This window comes from Pseudophryne corroboree, assembly GCF_028390025.1.
Source record: "Pseudophryne corroboree isolate aPseCor3 chromosome 3 unlocalized genomic scaffold, aPseCor3.hap2 SUPER_3_unloc_4, whole genome shotgun sequence".
NCBI lineage: Eukaryota > Metazoa > Chordata > Amphibia > Anura > Myobatrachidae > Pseudophryne > Pseudophryne corroboree.
Window position 1 is genome coordinate 1,839,567 of NW_026967530.1, and position 17,318 is coordinate 1,856,884.

The 17,318-nt window shown below is 44.2% G+C and overlaps 1 protein-coding gene across 2 annotated transcripts in view; it reads left to right on the plus strand.

Moving 5' to 3' along the window:
• Positions 1–378: 378 nt before the first annotated feature.
• Positions 379–17,318, plus strand: part of LOC134984173 (oocyte zinc finger protein XlCOF6-like) — a 170,676-nt gene continuing 153,736 nt past the window's right edge. The window contains exon 1 of one of the 2 annotated variants that reach the window (XM_063949797.1): positions 379–502. The gene's annotated coding sequence lies outside the window, so the exon portion shown is untranslated. The remainder of the gene's footprint in view (positions 503–17,318) is intronic. The other variant, XM_063949798.1, reaches the window with a different exon arrangement.

A 17,318-nucleotide genomic window follows, 5' to 3' on the forward strand; every position in this document is an offset into this window, starting at 1 on the left:
CTCTGTGCTGCTGTGTGACCCCCCTCTGTGCTGCTGTGAGAACCCCCTGTGCTGCTGTGTGATATCCCTCTGTGCTGCTGTGTGATATCCCTCTGTGCTGCTGTGCGACCCCCCCCTGTGCTGCTGTGAGATTCCCCCCTGTGCTGCTGTGAGACTCCCCTTGGAAACATATGACAGACATATTACAGCTCCTTATGGCAGCGGCGGCCATTTTCTCGTGATGCATAGCTGACTTATGCTGTTTCTATAGCAACATACCACGAGTGTCATGTGACTACAAGACATCCAATCACACACTGACAAAAAAATCACTAGAGTAGCACACATTACATTATGACATGTCAGGCGGCGGCCATCTTGTTGTTGTCTCCCAGTCGTTATGTCGAATCACATCTGCAGGATTACAGCACGTGATACAGCCGGGGGCGGGGCCACAATCCCTTCCAGCAGCCATTATCCGATCTGGTGGTCTACAAGCTGATGTTACCCAGAGACCCCAGAGGTGATGTATATCCCCCCATAGTGTTATATATAGGAGAGGGGACCGTACAGTGATATATGAGGGGGAATAACACAGCTCCCGGCACACTGATATGTGGTATTATTATTATATAGAGGAGAGGGGACCGTACAGTGATATATGAGGAGGAATAACACAGCTCCCGGTACACGCTGATATGTGGTATTATTATTATATAGGGGACAGGGGACCGTACAGTGATATATGAGGAGGAATAACACAGCTCCCGGCACACGCTGATATGTGGTATTATTATTATATAGGAGAGAGGGGACCGTACAGTGATATATGAGGAGGAATAACACAGCTCCCGGCACACACTGATATGTGGTATTATTATTATATAGGGGAGAGGGGACAGTACAGTGATATATGAGGAGGAATAACACAGCTCCCGGCACACACTGATATGTGGTATTATTATTATTATATAGAGGAGAGGGGACCGTACAGTGATATATGAGGGGGAATAACACAGCTCCCGGCACACGCTGATATGTGGTATTATTATTATATAGGGGAGAGGTGACCTACAGTGATATATGAGGGGGAATAACACAGCTCCCGGCACACGCTGATATGTGGTATTATTATTATATAGGGGAGAGGGGACCGTACAGTGATATATGAGGGGAATAACACAGCTCCCGGCACACACTGATATGTGGTATTATTATTATATAGGGGAGAGGGGACAGTACAGTGATATATGAGGAGGAATAACACAGCTCCCGGCACACCCTGATATGTGGTATTATTATTATATAGGGGAGAGGGGACCGTACAGTGATATATGAGGAGGAATAACACAGCTCCCGGCACACCCTGATATGTGGTATTATTATTATATAGGGGAGAGGGGACCGTACAGTGATATATGAGGGGGAATAACACAGCTCCCGGCACACACTGATATGTGGTATTATTATTATATAGGGGAGAGGGGACCGTACAGTGATATATGAGGGGGAATAACACAGCTCCCGGCACACACTGATATGTGGTATTATTATTATATAGGGGAGAGGGGACCGTACAGTGATATATGAGGGGGAATAATACAGCTCCCGGCACACTGATATGTGGTATTATTATTATATAGGGGAGAGGGGACAGTACAGTGATATATGAGGAGGAATAACACAGCTCCCGGCACACGCTGATATGTGGTATTATTATTATATAGGGGAGAGGTGACCGTACAGTGATATATGAGGGGGGAATAACACAGCTCCCGGCACACACTGATATGTGGTATTATTATTATATAGGGGAGAGGGGACTGTACAGTGATATATGAGGGGGAATAACACAGCTCCCGGTACACACTGATATGTGGTATTATTATTATATAGGGGAGAGGGGACCGTACAGTGATATATGAGGAGGAATAACACAGCTCCCGGCACACACTGATATGTGCTATTATTATTATATAGGGGAGAGGGGACCGTACAGTGATATATGAGGGGGAATAACACAGCTCCCGGCACACACTGCTATGTGGTATTATTATTATATAGGGGAGAGGGGACCGTACAGTGATATATGAGGGGGAATAACACAGCTCCCGGCACACACTGATATGTGGTATTATTATTATATAGGGAGAGGGGTCCGTACAGTGATATATGAGGGGGAATAACACAGCTCCCGGCACACACTGATATGTGGTATTATTATTATATAGAGTTAAGAGGACCGTACAGTAATGTATGAGGGGTATAACACAGCTCCCGGCACACACTGATATGTGGTATTATTATTATATAGGGGAGAGAGGACCGTACAGTGATATATGAGGGGGAATAACACAGCTCCCGGTACACACTGATATGTGGTATTATTATTATATAGGAGAGAGGGGACCGTACAGTGATATATGAGGGGGAATAACACAGCTCCCGGTACACACTGATATGTGGTATTATTATTATATAGAGGAGAGTGGACCGTACAGTGATATATGAGGGGGAATAACACAGCTCCCGGCACACGCTGATATGTGGTATTATTATTATATAGGAGAGAGGGGACCGTACAGTGATATATGAGGGGGAATAACACAGCTCCCGGTACACACTGATATGTGGTATTATTATTATATAGAGGAGAGTGGACCGTACAGTGATATATGAGGGGGAATAACACAGCTCCCGGCACACGCTGATATGTGGTATTATTATTATATAGGGGAGAGGGGACCGTACAGTGATATATGAGGGGGAATAACACAGCTCCCGGTACACACTGATATGTGGTATTATTATTATATAGAGGAGAGTGGACCGTACAGTGATATATGAGGAGGAATAACACAGCTCCCGGCACACACTGATATGTGTTGTTATTATTATTATATAGGGGAGGGGACCGTACAGTGATATATGAGGGGAATAACACAGCTCCCGGCACACACTGATATGTGTTATTATTATTATATAGGGGAGGGGACCGTACAGTGATATATGAGGGGAATAACACAGCTCCCCGCACACACTGATATGTGGTATTATTATTATATAGGGGAGAGGGGACAGTACAGTGATATGAGGAGGAATAACACAGCTCCCGGCACATTCTGATATGTGGTATTATTATTATATAGGGGAGAGGGGACAGTACAGTGATATATGAGGAGGAATAACACAGCTACCGGCACACACTGATATGTGGTATTATTATTATATAGGGGAGAGGGGACCGTACAGTGATATATGAGGGGAATAACACAGCTCCCGGCACACACTGATATGTGGTATTATTATATAGGGGAGAGGGGACCGTACAGTGATATATGAGGGGGAATAACACAGCTCCCGGCACACACTGATATGTGGTATTATTATTATATAGGGGAGGGGACCGTACAGTGATATATGAGGGGAATAACACAGCTCCCGGCACACACTGATATGTGGTATTATTATTATATAGGGGAGAGGGGACAGTACAGTGATATATGAGGAGTAATATAACACAGCTCCCGGCACACGCTGATATGTGGTATTATTATTATATAGGGGAGAGGGGACCGTACAGTGATATATGAGGGGAATAACACAGCTCCCTGCACACTCTGATATGTGGTATTATTATTATATAGGGGAGAGGGGACCGTACAGTGATATATGAGGGGGAATAACACAGCTCCCGGCACACACTGATATGTGGTATTATTATATAGGGGACAGGGGACCGTACAGTGATATATGAGGAGGAATAACACAGCTCCCGGCACATGCTGATATGTGGTGTTATTATTATATAGGGGAGAGGGAACCGTACAGTGATATATGAGAAGGAATAACACAGCTCCCAGCACACACTGATATGTGGTATTATTATTATATAGAGGAGAGGGGACAGTACAGTGATATATGAGGGGAATAACACAGCTCCCGGCACACACTGATATGTGGTATTATTATTATATAGGGGAGAGCGGACCGTACAGTGATATATGAGGAGGAATAACACAGCTCCCGGCACACACTGATATGTGGTATTATTATATAGGGGACAGGGGACCGTACAGTGATATATGAGGGGAATAACACAGCTCCCGGCACATGCTGATATGTGGTATTATTATTATATAGGGGAGAGGGGACCGTACAGTGATATATGAGGGGGAATAACACAGCTCCCGGCACACACTGATATGTGGTATTATTATTATATAAGGGAGAGGGGACTGTACAGTGATATATGAGGGGGAATAACACAGCTCCCGGCACACTCTGATATGTGGTATTATTATATAGGGGACAGGGGACCGTACAGTGATATATGAGGGGAATAACACAGCTCTCGGCACACACTGATATGTGGTATTATTATTATATAGGGGAGAGGGGACTGTACAGTGATATATGAGGAGGAATAACACAGCTCCCGGCACACACTGATATGTGGTATTATTATTATATAGGGGAGAGAGGACCGTACAGTGATATATGAAGGGGAATAACACAGCTCCCGGCACACGCTGATATGTGGTATTATTATTATACAGGGAAGAGGGGATCGTACAGTGATATATGAGGAGGAATAACACAGCTCCCGGCACACACTGATATGTGGTATTATTATTATATAGAGGAGAGGGGACCGTACAGTGATATATGAGGAGGAATAACACAGCTCCCGGCACACTCTGATATGTGGTATTATTATATAGGGGACAGGGGACCGTACAGTGATATATGAGGGGAATAACACAGCTCCCGGCACACACTGATATGTGGTATTATTATTATATAGGGGAGAGGGGACAGTACAGTGATATATGAGGGGGAATAACACAGCTCCCGGCACACGCTGATATGTGGTATTATTATTATATAGGGGGGAGGGGACCGTACAGTGATATATGAGGGGGAATAACACAGCTCCCGGCACACACTGATATGTGGTATTATTATTATATAGGGAAGAGGGGACCGTACAGTGATATATGAGGAGGAATAACACAGCTCCCGGCACACACTGATATGTGGTATTATTATTATATAGGGGAGAGGGGACCGTACAGTGATATATGAGGAGGAATAACAGCTCCCGGTACACACTGATATGTGGTATTATTATTATATAGAGGAGAGGGGACCGTACAGTGATATATGAGGGGGAATAACGCACCTCCCGGCACACGCTGATATGTGGTATTATTATTATATAGGGGAGAGGGGACCATACAGTGATATATGAGAGGAATAACACTGCTCCTGGCACACACTGATATGTGGTATTATTATTATATAGGGGAGAGGGACCGTACAGTGATATATGAGGAGGAATAACACAGCTCCCGGCACACTGATATGTGGTATTATTATTATATAGGGGAGAGGGGACCGTACAGTGATATATGAGGGGGAATAACACAGCTCCCGGCACACACTGATATGTGGTATTATTATTATATAGAGGAGAGGGGACCGTACAGTGATATATGAGGGGGAATAACACACCTCCCGGCACACGCTGATATGTGGTATTATTATTATATAGGGGAGAGGGGACCATACAGTGATATATGAGAGGAATAACACTGCTCCCGGCACACACTGATATGTGGTATTATTATTATATAGGGGAGAGGGGACCGTACGGTGATATATGAGGAGGAATAACACAGCTCCCAGCACACTGATATGTGGTATTATTATTATATAGAGGAGTGGGGACAGTACAGTGATATATGAGGGGGAATAACACAGCTCCCTGCACACGCTGATATGTGGTATTATTATTATATAGGGGAGAGGGGACTGTACAGTGATATATGAGGGGGAATAACACATCTCCCGGCACACTGATATGTGGTATTATTATTTATATAGGGGAGAGGGGACCGTACAGTGATATATGAGGGGGAATAACACAGCTCCCGGCACACACTGATATGTGGTATTATTATTATATAGGGGAGAGGGGACCCTACAGTGATATATGAGTGGGAATAACACAGCTCCCGGCACACACTGATATGTGGTATTATTATTATATAGGGGAGAGGGGACAGTACAGTGATATATGAGGGGGAATAACACAGCTCCCGGCACACACTGATATGTGGTATTATTATTATATAGGGGAGAGGACAGTACAGTGATATATGAGGAGGAATAACAGCTTCCGGTACACACTGATATGTGGTATTATTATTATATAGAGGAGAGGGGACCGTACAGTGATATATGAGGGGGAATAACACACCTCCCGGCACACGCTGATATGTGGTGTTATTATTATATAGGGGAGAGGGGACCATACAGTGATATATGAGAGGAATAACACTGCTCCCGGCACACGCTGATATGTGGTATTATTATTATATAGGGGAGAGGGGACCGTACAGTGATATATGAGGAGGAATAACACAGCTCCCGGCACACGCTGATATGTGGTATTATTAATATTATATAGAGGAGAGGGGACCGTACAGTGATATATGAGGGGGAATAACACTGCCCCCGGCACACACTGATATGTGATATTATTATTATATAGAGGAGAGGGGACCGTACAGTGATATATGAGGGGGAATAACACAGCTCCCGGCACACGCTGGTATGTGGTATTATTATTATATAGGGGAGAGGGGACCGTACAGTGATATATGAGGGGGAATAACACAGCTCCCGGCACACGCTGATATGTGGTATTATTATATAGGGGAGAGGGGACCGTACAGTGATATATGAGGGGGAATAACACAGCTCCCGGCACACGCTGCTATGTAGTATTATTATTATATAGAGGAGAGGGGACCGTACAGTGATATATGAGGGGAATAACACAGCTCCCGGCACACGCTGATATGTGGTATTATTATTATATAGGGGAGAGGGGACCGTACAGTGATATATGAGGAGGAATAACACAGCTCCCGGCACACGCTGATATGTGGTATTATTATTATATAGGGGAGAGGGGACCGTACAGTGATATATGAGGAGGAATAACACAGCTCCCGGCACACACTGATATATGGTATTATTATTATATAGAGGAGAGGGGACAGTACAGTGATATATGAGGAGGAATAACACCGCTCCCGGCACACTGATATGTGGTATTATTATTATGTAGGGAGAGGGGACCGTACAGTGATATATGAGGGGAATAACACAGCTCCCGGCACACGCTGATATGTGGTATTATTATTATATAGAGGAGAGGGGACAGTACAGTGATATATGAGGGGGAATAACACAGCCCCCGGCACACACTGATATGTGGTATTATTATTATATAGGGGAGAGGGGACAGTACAGTGATATATGAGGAGTAATAACACAGCTCCCGGCACACGCTGATATGTGGTATTATTATTATATAGGGGAGAGGGGACCGTACAGTGATATATGAGGGGAATAACACAGCTCCCGGCACACGCTGATATGTGGTATTATTATTATATAGGAGAGAGGGGACCGTACAGTGATATATGAGGGGAATAACACTAACACAGCTCCCGGCACACACTGATATGTGGTATTATTATTATATAGGAGAGAGGGGACCGTACAGTGATATATGAGGAGGAATAACACATCTCCCGGCACACTCTGATATGTGGTATTATTATTATATAGAGGAGAGGGGACCGTACAGTGATATATGAGGGGGAATAACACAGCTCCCGGCACACACTGATATGTGGTGTTATTATATAGGGGACAGGGGACCGTACAGTGATATATGAGGGGAATAACACAGCTCCCGGCACATGCTGATATGTGGTATTATTATTATATAGGGGAGAGGGGACCGTACAGTGATATATGAGGGGGAATAACACAGCTCCCGGCACACACTGATATGTGGTATTATTATATAGGGGACAGGGGACCGTACAGTGATATATGAGGAGGAATAACACAGCTCCCGGCACATGCTGATATGTGGTGTTATTATTATATAGTGGAGAGGGAACCGTACAGTGATATATGAGAAGGAATAACACAGCTCCCAGCACACACTGATATGTGGTATTATTATTATATAGAGGAGAGGGGACAGTATAGTGATATATGAGGGGAATAACACAGCTCCCGGCACACACTGATATGTGGTATTATTATTATATAGGGGAGAGGGGACCGTACAGTGATATATGAGGAGGAATAACACAGCTCCCGGCACACATTGATATGTGGTATTATTATATAGGGGACCGTACAGTGATATATGAGGGGAATAACACAGCTCCCGGCACATGCTGATATGTGGTATTATTATTATATAGGGGAGAGGGGACCGTACAGTGATATATGAGGGGGAATAACACAGCTCCCGGCACACACTGATATGTGGTATTATTATTATATAGGGGAGAGGGGACTGTACAGTGATATATGAGGGGGAATAACACAGCTCTCGGCACACTCTGATATGTGGTATTATTATATAGGGGACAGGGGACCGTACAGTGATATATGAGGGGAATAACACAGCTCCCGGCACACACTGATATGTGGTATTATTATTATATAGGGGAGAGGGGACTGTACAGTGATATATGAGGAGGACTAACACAGCTCCCGGCACACACTGATATGTGGTATTATTATTATATAGGGGAGAGAGGACCGTACAGTGATATATGAGGAGGAATAACACAGCTCCCGGCACACACTGATATGTGGTATTATTATTATATAGGGGAGAGGGGACCGTACAGTGATATATGAGGGGGAATAACACAGCTCCCGGCACACACTGATATGTGGTATTATTATTATATAAGGGAGAGGGGACTGTACAGTGATATATGAGGGGGAATAACACAGCTCCCGGCACACACTAATATGTGGTATTATTATTATATAGAGGAGAGGGGACCGTACAGTGATATATGAGGAGGAATAACACAGCTCCCGGCACACTCTGATATGTGGTATTATTATATAGGGGACAGGGGACCGTACAGTGATATATGAGGGGGAATAACACAGCTCCCAGCACACACTGATATGTGGTATTATTATTATATAGAGGAGAGGGGATATATGAGGGGAATAACACAGCTCCCGGCACACACTGATATGTGGTATTATTATTATATAGGGGAGAGGGGACCGTACAGTGATATATGAGGAGGAATAACACAGCTCCCGGCACACACTGATATGTGGTATTATTATATAGGGGACAGGGGACCGTACAGTGATATATGAGGGGAATAACACAGCTCTCGGCACATGCTGATATGTGGTATTATTATTATATAGGGGAGAGGGGACCGTACAGTGATATATGAGGGGGAATAACACAGCTCCCGGCACACACTGATATGTGGTATTATTATTATATAGGGGAGAGGGGACTGTACAGTGATATATGAGGAGGAATAACACAGCTCCCGGCACACACTGATATGTGGTATTATTATTATATAGAGGAGAGGGGACCGTACAGTGATATATGAGGAGGAATAACACAGCTCCCGGCACACACTGATATGTGGTATTATTATTATATAGAGGAGAGGGGACCATACAGTGATATATGAGGAGGAATAACACAGCTCCCGGCACACTCTGATATGTGGTATTATTATATAGGGGACAGGGGACCGTACAGTGATATATGAGGGGAATAACACAGCTCCCGGCACACACTGATATGTGGTATTATTATTATATAGGGGAGAGGGGACAGTACAGTGATATATGAGGGGGAATAACACAGCTCCCGGCACACGCTGATATGTGGTATTATTATTATATAGGGGGGAGGGGACCGTACAGTGATATATGAGGGGGAATAACACAGCTCCCGGCACACACTGATATGTGGTATTATTATTATATAGGGAAGAGGGGACCGTACAGTGATATATGAGGAGGAATAACACAGCTCCCGGCACACACTGATATGTGGTATTATTATTATATAGGGGAGAGGGGACCGTACAGTGATATATGAGGAGGAATAACAGCTCCCGGTACACACTGATATGTGGTATTATTATTATATAGAGGAGAGGGGACCGTACAGTGATATATGAGGGGGAATAACACACCTCCCGGCACACGCTGATATGTGGTATTATTATTATATAGGGGAGAGGGGACCATACCGTGATATATGAGAGGAATAACACTGATCCCGGCACACACTGATATGTGGTATTATTATTATATAGGGGAGAGGGGACCGTACAGTGATATATGAGGAGGAATAACACAGCTCCCGGCACACTGATATGTGGTATTATTATTATATAGGGGAGAGGGGACCGTACAGTGATATATGAGGGGGAATAACACAGCTCCCGGCACACACTGATATGTGGTATTATTATTATATAGAGGAGAGGGGACCGTACAGTGATATATGAGGAGGAATAATACAGCTCCCAGCACACTGATATGTGGTATTATTATTATGTAGAGGAGAGGGGACAGTACAGTGATATATGAGGGGGAATAACACAGCTCCCTGCACACGCTGATATGTGGTATTATTATTATATAGGGGAGAGGGGACTGTACAGTGATATATGAAGGGGAATAACACATCTCCCGGCACACTGATATGTGGTATTATTATTATATAGAGGAGAGGGGACCGTACAGTGATATATGAGGGGGAATAACACAGCTCCCGGCACACACTGATATGTGGTATTATTATTATATAGGGGAGAGGGGACCGTACAGTGATATATGAGTGGGAATAACACAGCTCCCGGCACACACTGATATGTGGTATTATTATTATATAGGGGAGAGGGGACAGTACAGTGATATATGAGGGGGAATAACACAGCTCCCGGCACACACTGATATGTGGTATTATTATTATATAGGGGAGAGGACAGTACAGTGATATATGAGGAGGAATAACAGCTCCCGGTACACACTGATATTTGGTATTATTATTATATAGAGGAGAGGGGACCGTACAGTGATATATGAGGGGGAATAATACACCTCCCGGCACACGCTGATATGTGGTGTTATTATTATATAGGGGAGAGGGGACCATACAGTGATATATGAGAGGAATAACACTGCTCCCGGCACACGCTGATATGTGGTATTATTATTATATAGGGGAGAGGGGACCGTACAGTGATATATGAGGAGGAATAACACAGCTCCCGGCACACGCTGATATGTGGTATTATTAATATTATATAGAGGAGAGGGGACCGTACAGTGATATATGAGGGGGAATAACACAGCCCCCGGCACACACTGATATGTGATATTATTATTATATAGAGGAGGGGACCGTACAGTGATATATGAGGGGGAATAACACAGCTCCCGGCACACGCTGGTATGTGGTATTATTATTATATAGGGGAGAGGGGACCGTACAGTGATATATGAGGGGGAATAACACAGCTCCCGGCACACGCTGATATGTGGTATTATTATATGGGGGAGAGGGGACCGTACAGTGATATATGAGGGGGAATAACACAGCTCCCGGCACACGCTGATATGTAGTATTATTATTATATAGAGGAGAGGGGACCGTACAGTGATATATGAGGGGAATAACACAGCTCCCGGCACACGCTGATATGTGGTATTATTATTATATAGGGGAGAGGGGACCGTACAGTGATATATGAGGAGGAATAACACAGCTCCCGGCACACGCTGATATGTGGTATTATTATTATATAGGGGAGAGGGGACCGTACAGTGATATATGAGGAGGAATAACACAGCTCCCGGCACACACTGATATATGGTATTATTATTATATAGAGGAGAGGGGACAGTACAGTGATATATGAGGAGGAATAACACAGCTCCCGGCACACTGATATGTGGTATTATTATTATGTAGGGAGAGGGGACCGTACAGTGATATATGAGGGGAATAACACAGCTCCCGGCACACGCTGATATGTGGTATTATTATTATATAGAGGAGAGGGGACAGTACAGTGATATATGAGGGGGAATAACACAGCCCCCGGCACACGCTGATATGTGGTATTATTATTATATAGGGGAGAGGGGACAGTACAGTGATATATGAGGAGTAATAACACAGCTCCCGGCACACGCTGATATGTGGTATTATTATTATATAGGGGAGAGGGGACCGTACAGTGATATATGACGGGAATAACACAGCTCCCGGCACACGCTGATATGTGGTATTATTATTATATAGGAGAGAGGGGACCGTACAGTGATATATGAGGGGAATAACACAGCTCCCGGCACACACTGATATGTGGTATTATTATTATATAGGAGAGAGGGGACCGTACAGTGATATATGAGGAGGAATAACACAGCTCCCGGCACATGCTGATATGTGGTGTTATTATTATATAGTGGAGAGGGAACCGTACAGTGATATATGAGAAGGAATAACACAGCTCCCGGCACACACTGATATGTGGTATTATTTTTATATAGAGGAGAGGGGACAGTACAGTGATATATGAGGGGAATAACACAGCTCCCGGCACACACTGATATGTGGTATTATTATTATATAGGGGAGAGGGGACCGTACAGTGATATATGAGGAGGAATAACACAGCTCCCGGCACACACTGATATGTGGTATTATTATATAGGGGACAGGGGACCGTACAGTGATATATGAGGGGAATAACACAGCTCCCGGCACATGCTGATATGTGGTATTATTATTATATAGGGGAGAGGGGACTGTACAGTGATATATGAGGGGGAATAACACAGCTCTCGGCACACTCTGATATGTGGTATTATTATATAGGGGACAGGGGACCGTACAGTGATATATGAGGGGAATAACACAGCTCCCGGCACACACTGATATGTGGTATTATTATTATATAGGGGAGAGGGGACTGTACAGTGATATATGAGGAGGACTAACACAGCTCCCGGCACACACTGATATGTGGTATTATTATTATATAGGGGAGAGAGGACCGTACAGTGATATATGAGGGGGAATAACACAGCTCCCGGCACACGCTGATATGTGGTATTATTATTATACAGGGAAGAGGGGATCGTACAGTGATATATGAGGAGGAATAACACAGCTCCCGGCACACACTGATATGTGGTATTATTATTATATAGGGGAGAGGGGACCGTACAGTGATATATGAGGAGGAATAACACAGCTCCCGGCACACACTAATATGTGGTATTATTATTATATAGAGGAGAGGGGACCGTACAGTGATATATGAGGAGGAATAACACAGCTCCCGGCACACTCTGATATGTGGTATTATTATATAGGGGACAGGGGACCGTACAGTGATATATGAGGGGAATAACACAGCTCCCGGCACACACTGATATGTGGTATTATTATTATATAGGGGAGAGAGGACAGTACAGTGATATATGAGGGGGAATAACACAGCTCCCGGCACACGCTGATATGTGGTATTATTATTATATAGGGGGGAGGGGACCGTACAGTGATATATGAGGGGGAATAACACATCTCCCGGCACACACTGATATGTGGTATTATTATTATATAGGGGAGAGGGGACCGTACAGTGATATATGAGGAGGAATAACACAGCTCCCCGCACACACTGATATGTGGTATTATTATTATATAGAGGAGAGGGGACTGTACAGTGATATATGAGGGGAATAACACAGCTCCCGGCACACACTGATATGTGGTATTATTATTATACAGGGAAGAGGGGACCGTACAGTGATATATGAGGAGGAATAACACAGCTCCCGGCACACACTGATATGTGGTATTATTATTATTATATAGGGGAGAGGGGACCGTACAGTGATATATGAGGAGGAATAACACAGCTCCCGGCACACTGATATGTGGTATTATTATTATATAGGGGAGAGGGGACCGTACAGTGATATATGAGGGGGAATAACACAGCTCCCGGCACACACTGATATGTGGTATTATTATTATATAGAGGAGAGGGGACCGTACAGTGATATATGAGGAGGAATAATACAGCTCCCAGCACACTGATATGTGGTATTATTATTATATAGAGGAGAGGGGACAGTACAGTGATATATGAGGGGGAATAACACAGCTCCCTGCACACGCTGATATGTGGTATTATTATTATTATATAGGGGAGAGGGGACTGTACAGTGATATATGAGGGGGAATAACACATCTCCCGGCACACTGATATGTGGTATTATTATTATATAGAGGAGAGGGGACCGTACAGTGATATATGAGGGGGAATAACACAGCTCCCGGCACACACTGATATGTGGTATTATGATTATATAGGGGAGAGGGGACCGTACAGTGATATATGAGTGGGAATAACACAGCTCCCGGCACACACTGATATGTGGTATTATTATTATATAGGGGAGAGGGGACAGTACAGTGATATATGAGGGGGAATAACACAGCTCCCGGCACACACTGATATGTGGTATTATTATTATATAGGGGAGAGGACAGTACAGTGATATATGAGGAGGAATAACAGCTCCCGGTACACACTGATATGTGGTATTATTATTATATAGGGGAGAGGGGACCGTACAGTGATATATGAGGGGGAATAACACACCTCCCGGCACACGCTGATATGTTGTATTATTATTATATAGAGGAGAGGGGACCATACAGTGATATATGAGAGGAATAACACTGCTCCCGGCACACGCTGATATGTGGTATTATTATTATATAGGGGAGAGGGGACCGTACAGTGATATATGAGATGGAATAACACAGCTCCCGGCACACGCTGATATGTGGTATTATTAATATTATATAGAGGAGAGGGGACCGTACAGTGATATATGAGGGGGAATAACACAGCCCCCGGCACACACTGATATGTGATATTATTATTATATAGAGGAGAGGGGACCATACAGGGATATATGAGGAGGAATAACACAGCTCCCGGCACACACTGATATGTGGTATTATTATTATATAGAGGAGAGGGGACAGTACAGTGATATATGAGGGGGAATAACACAGCTCCCGGCACACACTGATATGTGGTATTATTATTATATAGAGGAGAGGGGACAGTACAGTGATATATGAGGAGGAATAACACAGCTCCCAGCACACGCTAATATGTGGTATTATTATTATATAGGGGAGAGGGTACCGTACAGTGATATATGAGGAGGAATAACACTGCTCCCGGCACACACTGATATGTGGTATTATTATTATTATTATATAGGGGAGAGGGGACAGTACAGTGATATATGAGGGGAATAACACTGCTCCCGGCACACGCTGATATGTGGTATTATTATTATATAGGGGAGAGGGGACCGTACAGTGATATATGAGGGGGAATAACACAGCTCCCGGCACACGCTGATATGTGGTATTATTATTATATAGAGGAGAGGGGACAGTACAGTGATATATGAGGAGGAATAACACAGCTCCCGGCACACGCTGATATGTGGTATTATTAATATTATATAGAGGAGAGGGGACCGTACAGTGATATATGAGGGGGAATAACACAGCCCCCGGCACACACTGATATGTGATATTATTATTATATAGAGGAGAGGGGACCGTACAGTGATATATGAGGGGGAATAACACAGCTCCCGGCACACGCTGGTATGTGGTATTATTATTATATAGGGGAGAGGGGACCGTACAGTGATATATGAGGGGGAATAACACAGCTCCCGGCACACGCTGATATGTGGTATTATTATATAGGGGAGAGGGGACCGTACAGTGATATATGAGGGGGAATAACACAGCTCCCGGCACACGCTATGTAGTATTATTATTATATAGAGGAGAGGGGACCGTACAGTGATATATGAGGGGAATAACACAGCTCCCGGCACACGCTGATATGTGGTATTATTATTATATAGGGGAGAGGGGACCGTACAGTGATATATGAGGAGGAATAACACAGCTCCCGGCACACGCTGATATGTGGTATTATTATTATATAGAGGAGAGGGGACAGTACAGTGATATATGAGGAGGAATAACACAGCTCCCGGCACACGCTGATATGTGGTATTATTAATATTATATAGAGGAGAGGGGACAGTACAGTGATATATGAGGAGGAATAACACAGCTCCCGGCACACGCTGATATGTGGTATTATTAATATTATATAGAGGAGAGGGGACCGTACAGTGATATATGAGGGGGAATAACACAGCCCCCGGCACACACTGATATGTGATATTATTATTATATAGAGGAGAGGGGACCGTACAGTGATATATGAGGGGGAATAACACAGCTCCCGGCACACGCTGGTATGTGGTATTATTATTATATAGGGGAGAGGGGACCGTACAGTGATATATGAGGGGGAATAACACAGCTCCCGGCACACGCTGATATGTGGTATTATTATATAGGGGAGAGGGGACCGTACAGTGATATATGAGGGGGAATAACACAGCTCCCGGCACACGCTGATATGTGGTATTATTATATAGGGGAGAGGGGACCGTACAGTGATATATGAGGAGGAATAACACAGCTCCCGGCACACGCTGATATGTGGTATTATTAATATTATATAGAGGAGAGGGGACCGTACAGTGATATATGAGGGGGAATAACACAGCCCCCGGCACACACTGATATGTGATATTATTATTATATAGAGGAGAGGGGACCGTACAGTGATATATGAGGGGGAATAACACAGCTCCCGGCACACGCTGGTATGTGGTATTATTATTATATAGGGGAGAGGGGACCGTACAGTGATATATGAGGGGGAATAACACAGCTCCCGGCACACGCTGATATGTGGTATTATTATATAGGGGAGAGGGGACCGTACAGTGATATATGAGGGGGAATAACACAGCTCCCGGCACACGCTATGTAGTATTATTATTATATAGAGGAGAGGGGACCGTACAGTGATATATGAGGGGAATAACACAGCTCCCGGCACACGCTGATATGTGGTATTATTATTATATAGGGGAGAGGGGACCGTACAGTGATATATGAGGAGGAATAACACAGCTCCCGGCACACGCTGATATGTGGTATTATTATTATATAGAGGAGAGGGGACAGTACAGTGATATATGAGGGGGAATAACACAGCTCCCGGCACACGCTGATATGTAGTATTATTATTATATAGAGGAGAGGGGACCGTACAGTGATATATGAGGGGAATAACACAGCTCCCGGCACACGCTGATATGTGGTATTATTATTATATAGGGGAGAGGGGACCGTACAGTGATATATGAGGAGGAATAACAGCTCCCGGCACACGCTGATATGTGGTATTATTATTATATAGGGGAGAGGGGACCGTACAGTGATATATGAGGAGGAATAA